This window comes from Corvus hawaiiensis, chromosome 6 (assembly GCF_020740725.1).
Source record: "Corvus hawaiiensis isolate bCorHaw1 chromosome 6, bCorHaw1.pri.cur, whole genome shotgun sequence".
In the NCBI taxonomy this organism is placed as follows: domain Eukaryota; kingdom Metazoa; phylum Chordata; class Aves; order Passeriformes; family Corvidae; genus Corvus; species Corvus hawaiiensis.
The window spans coordinates 19,189,066-19,195,239 of NC_063218.1; the positions used below are offsets into that span (position 1 = coordinate 19,189,066).

Consider the following 6,174-nt stretch of genomic DNA (forward strand, 5'->3'; position numbering starts at 1 on the left):
CAACATTTAATTAATTTCTGACCGTGTTAACCTAAAATGGGATATAGTAAAAAAGACAAAGTGCATTGAAAGGAGAGAAGGCTGATTAAGGAAACAAATTGTTTCTATATTAAGTATATACAAATAGATTAAGATTATACAATACAGAAAAGACACAAACAAGGAGGGAATTACAGACATCTAAAGCAGCATTATTTGCCTGGGGAAGGCATGTTTATATGCAATGACTATTCACTGCTTCCCTAAATACAGGAAGCAATGGAAAACAAATTCAGTCATATAGCAGGCTCAAACAGAGCAACATGTTTTGGTTTTTTCCTAAATTAAAAAAGTATTAATTTGTGCAACTTGTTGCTAAAGTATTTGACAATGCCAAAAATTTGCATGAATTTAAAAACTCATTAAGCAGACTCAAAGAAGAACAATCTATGAAAGACTAATAAACATAAGTTAAAACCTGGTACTCAGGAAGATCTTGAACTTCAGATCAGAGGAAGCTGTTAGTTTGCACTAAGAAAGCAGGTTTTTAATAAATTTTCCTGTGTTTCTATACTGTTCTGTAAAGGAACTACTCTTGCATTTCCCTTGATCAATCCTGAAAGCAAGAAACAGGACTACATGTAAATTTTTTCTACCAACAAAATTAACTATTTTCTGGAGTTCAAAAAATCGAAACAAACATCCAAAATGTAGTGAAACTAAATATTTTGATTGTCAGAAAAATGTTGGCCAGGCTGCAGTGAATTAAGGTTAAAAAGAAACAGTAAAAAGGCAAACTACCTATTTACAAAACAGAAAATCTCATTTTCCTCCCACACTTATTCATATCTACTTGCAGTCTTTACAGGTAAGAACATACTGCTGGTAAGGATACTTAAACATATAATTACATAAAAAACATAGCAGGTAAAGTAGTAAAACAGGCAGAATCAGGTAATACAAAAGTTAGGCTTATTTTATATTGGACTATATTTAAAATTTTATTATGAGTTTTGGACCAGGTCCATTGAAAATATTAGAGAATCCCTTCCTATTGTTTTTGTGATGTTTTACAGTAGGATTATTTTGTTATTCTTCTTGCCTTAGTTTGCTTAACTTTCACCATCCAGTCATCTAAAAGAACAATTTAAAATATGTATATTTTAATAGAACAAAGTGAGTGAATTTTTATTATGCTCTTCTCTGCAAAGAAATGATCTTTTCTGCTCATGCTTTGTAGCTAATTATATAATCTCCTTCAAATTCTTAGTAAGCATAAGCCAGCCTTTTCTAGTGATTGATACAGAACTACCCTGATCTATTAAATTGGGGCACACCTAGTCCTAATTATCATACCAAAAGTAATTGAATAAGAAAAAAAATTAAAGCACAAATCTTCAGAATGTGAGGAACAAAGCCGACTTTATTGCCTCTAAAGATGGTGTTCTAATTGTGCAAATTTGATTGCATATTACATCTGGAAAGTCCCAGTTATTATAGATCATATTTTACTAATATTACCACTTTTGTTTCAAAAAAATCTGGATGTTACACAGGTGTGACCACCCACCCTTAAGGGGAAGCAATTTTGTTAAACTGTCTGAAGCTAAATCAGCTGCAGTTGTAAAAAGTAGACAAGCTTTTACACAGAAACTGGTGCCTTTTTTTACTTAAAAACAAGCCTTTTCCTTTCTGTCTCAGAAAGCTGGACTATCATTCATTTCAATGACAAATCTTTCCTCTTCCTACGAAATCTTGATTTTTCCTAGACTTAAGCAATCATGTCTGTGATCATGCTACTGAAATAAGGAGATCCTGAAAGACCAGCAGACTGAGAGATGACTGAGAAGTTGGAGCCATGGCTATTTTTCTAGGTAAGATATCCTTCTGTTAATAGTATGGAGAAGCAGTGATGATCTAGCACAGTCAGAACTGGATCTGCTTGCTCTGAGCAGCTGGGAGAGCAAAGGTGAAGTGTCAGCTATTTAGTGTAATTCCATGTGTTATAAAAATCCAGTGTCATGGGAGTGCCGTATTGCCTTGGCTTGTCAGACTGGTCCTTCTGTGGTACAGATTATGTCTGAGTCTGTCTGAGTTGGCTCGGTGTTTGAGATAAGGAAAGACTTTGAATCTTGTTAAAATCCCTTAAGAAACCAGACACCTGAACTGCAAACAGATGACATAAGCAGCAGCAGTCAATAATTTGGAAGTTTATCTCTCACTTGTACAATTCAGTGGGTGTTTAAACATTGATTTTCTCAAAATTAGAATCAGGCTCCCAGGTTCTAAATTAATTTTTAACTAATGTAGAGAAGGAAATGCTTCATTAAATTGCTGCTACTGTATTACTTGTCACAACACCAACACCACCTTCTGCTGTTGCAGAGGCCTCAGTTCAGCAGCCTCTCATTCTCCTAACTGCTTGAAATCAATAACACTATATTCAGTCCTCCAGAAAACAGTGAAAAGGCTGTTAGCCTAAACCTCATATAGGGCTAAAAGAAATGGAATCTTATGTGATCATTATTTACATTTAAGTGTAAAATAAGGGTTGAAAAATAGTCTTTTAATGCTGAAGTGTTAAAGATTTGTTGTTTACCTAGGACTTTGTGTCAGGAATTTCCATTGTTTCATGGACTCTCTGTGGACTCCAAGGCATATAAAATATTCTGACCTGCAGCCCGAGGTCAAAGCACGAACCTCTTCCTGAAGTTTTCAACTTTGCATGGAGCTGCTAGACTAGAATCTATTAATGTGATGTTCAGTTTACCCTCATTTTCCTTTCATTAAGGGAAATGGGGACATTCGGTAAATTTACCAGTCAGCTGTGCTTGATATTACTGGATCAGGTGAGGCAGTCACAAGTTTCGTGAAGTGCCCTCAATGCAAGAGCAATTAGAACCTGATAATCTTTTATTGTTCTTGTCACTTGCAGGGTTTTTTAAATATAATATGACAGAAACAAGTGCAGTGGGATGATTTTTATTATACCAAGATGATCTAGCATTGCTGTCAAGTTAAGTTATAGTTTTAAGAGGAAATCACCAAATTGTACATTTATGGTTCTGCTATGGTAAATCACACCATCATAATTCAGATAGAAACTCTATAATAATAATACTATCACCTCTATTTTTTCTATTAATTCTTCTATTTATCAATGAGCAGAGAAATAACAGCCAATGTATATCCAGTACACATAAGTGAGTTTGTATGTAGCTGCTACATATTCCTTTTAAAAGTAAAGCAGCATCTGTACAATCTGTTGCATGTTCCTATAGCTATAAATGGACATGTGAAAGCAAACACAGTTGCATATCAACAGGTTAGGCCATCAGACTACTTTGACCCTTTGAGGTCAATGAAAATAATGTTAAGGATTTCAGTGAGCTTTACAGTTACATTCTGGGTATTTGTACTTATTCACCACAGATGTGTATTTTGACTGCAATAGCAAACAAAAGTATTTACAGCTAAGGGTATCATCCTTAAGGCATGACTATATTGCTTTCACTTACTAACCAAAACTTGCTTGGTTTCATTCAGGAGGCTTTTACACAACTTCACTCTCATTGCAGTAAAATAAAAACAAAAATTTACTTAATTTTTTTTTTGCCTCCTGACATAATTTCAAAAAAGAATTTGGTGGGTCATGAATGGCTTCAGTTAAGTAAAAATATGTTTAATTTGTGTAAGTGAATAATTTGAAACAATCAGGTTTAGAAATTTAAATTAACATAATGAACAGAAGAAAATGCCTCTTCTAACCATGATGTTGTTTTAGGTTGAATACATTTCATTGTTGACATTTGAATTTGTTACTGGTTGAAGTTTAAATCATAACAGCGAAGGCATATTTGTTTCAGGTTTAAATTTCTCTTTGCTTAATATAGCTGTCAAGTCAGAAAAATTCAGATAAGACAAATGACGTTTTTAAATAAAGAAATATTTTATAAGGTGGTTAAATTTCGTTTGTCTTAGCTTCAAAAAGGAATGGGTTATTTCAAATTTGCAAATTCATGAGCAACCAATTATGTATCTGATTTGCTTCATTTGTAAAGGCAAGCTGAAGAAAACTATTTCTTGCTGATGTTCACAATAAACATACCCCCTGGTTTCCCAAACCATTGGAGATAATGGGTTGTAAAATCTATATTAAAGTACCTGATGAAGAAAGAGCTTTTCTTCTAGTTGTCTGTTTCACCTGATAACCTTTCTAAATGATCTGACAACAAGCAGGCTTAAATGCAAATTCTGTGTCTATTCAGAAGGATTCTCTTGACAGAGCTAAGAAATAGTACAGGTCAAAAAAAACTTGAGGGGATCATATTCAGTTGAAATGAATGATTCTTCCAAAACAGCATTTCTTATCTGGGGTGCAATTTGCAAAATTTCATTTGGAGAGGGAAAAAAGTCACTACAACGTTAAAAAATCTAATTTCACCATTTTCATAACAATTAAGTTTTGCTTTTGATTTTACTACTTGAATTTTCTATTTCTATTGTGGTTTTTTCCCCTACTCTGTAAATTACAGCACTTTAAAAAGTTTAACCAGGCACAGGAATTTTCCCTCTCTTATGTCACCCCTGTTGACATAAAACTTGTCTTCCTGGAGGGTTTGGAGTCTGAAAGATTTGTTATACGTTGAAAATTTTTCCCAAAATGGAACTTCCAGCTCTAAGAGTTGATTTGCTAAAAGTTCTTTACTGTTTGATTCAGATTTCATGTAAAAGAGTGATAATCTTGCAAGAGGTTGTCTCAAAGTGTCCAGTGCTGGGTGCACCTGCAGTAGAGGTGAGCAGACCAATGGAGGAGGTCATAGATATACATCTCAGGCAATTCAGGACAGACCTGGCTGTCCACAATTAAAAGCTTACACTCCCATAGTGATGACCTGGTTCTGTGGGTTATTTTTAAAGTAAAACCTGCCCACCTCAGTGTAAGGAAAGTGAGGTTGGACCAGATGATGCCACCGTGGTCCCTTCCAACCTTACCCTGTCTGTGATTCAGTGAAAGGAATGAACCCATTTTCCATCCAGGAGGATTATCAGGGCTGGAGGTGAGATATGGCAGGTACACGCCACTGGGACCCAGGTGTGGATGACATTTCTGATGTGCTCCTGACCACAGAGTCTCCGTCTTGGCTAATTATTATGTAGTGATTGCTGAGCTGGGGGACACTGAGTGGTTCCATACCCCATGACTGCCTTTTATTGTGCTGCTGTGAGGGCTCTGGCTCCCTGAATGCTCTCATCAGGGAGCCTGTGCACCCATTTTTTAAAGTTACCTCAATCCTTTATAGATTCAGGCCTTTGGTAAAAATAAAACTGCAGCTGAATCAGAGGACATTTAGGGCAGGACTATCAAAAATGGAGTTATTTAACAAAGATAATATCCTGTTCAGATGTCACAGTGCACTATTTTGTAGTGAAACTGTTCCATTTTAATTACTTGGCAAATCTGAAAAAAATAAAAAATACTGGCTGGATTTTCAAAGTTTTCTGTACTTGTACTTTCAATTAACTTCACTGCTTATATACTATTGTTTATGTTAAGTATTCTCCATTGCTATTAAATTTATATTTTTCACACAGTCTCTTTGGGGTTTTTTGTTTTGTTTGATATTCCACAGAGATATATAATTCCTTTAAGGAAAGAGTATATTTTACATTACTTCACATGGCTCATTGTTTTGACTGTTGCTGTGTATTTCTGACAACACATTCAGGCTTTTTTGAAAGTTTTGTTGTAACTGACTGCCAGCATCTGAAGGAGCACTTCAGGACTAATGCTTGAAATGTATATACCTTTTCCAGGCCAGTTGAGTAATGAAAACATATTTAATTATTTCCAGCCTCTCAAACGGTGAACAGTGTAATTAACTATGATGTGTATTTCCAGGCTAATTAGAGCAAACTGTAGTACCAAACTAATTGGACACAAAAGTACCTCTGTAGAGCAATAAAACAAGTTTATCACTTGTATTTGTCATAAAAGTAACATGAAAGTGGTATGAATACAGTATGCATAAAAAATGTAGGAAAACTGTTAAAATAATCTTCAAGGCAAGATGAATTTCTGTCAGTTCCTTTCAGAATCAAGTGTGTCTTTGCCTTATTTGATTCAAGTGTCCTTCCTTTGAAGTGTAGCTGCCCACCAGCATGCTGGACCTCATGTCACACAACTCCCTATAC

At 35.1% G+C, this 6,174-nt stretch overlaps 1 long non-coding RNA gene across 4 annotated transcripts in view; it reads left to right on the forward strand.

Annotated features, from left to right (window-relative positions):
- LOC125326966 overlaps window positions 1-4,155 on the forward strand; it is a 31,623-nt gene extending 27,468 nt beyond the window's left edge. For all 4 annotated transcript variants that reach the window (XR_007204085.1, XR_007204084.1, XR_007204082.1 and 1 more), the window contains 2 exons: window positions 1,749-1,853; window positions 2,583-4,155. This is a non-coding gene — a long non-coding RNA (uncharacterized LOC125326966). The remainder of the gene's footprint in view (window positions 1-1,748; window positions 1,854-2,582) is intronic.
- Window positions 4,156-6,174: the final 2,019 nt, after the last annotated feature.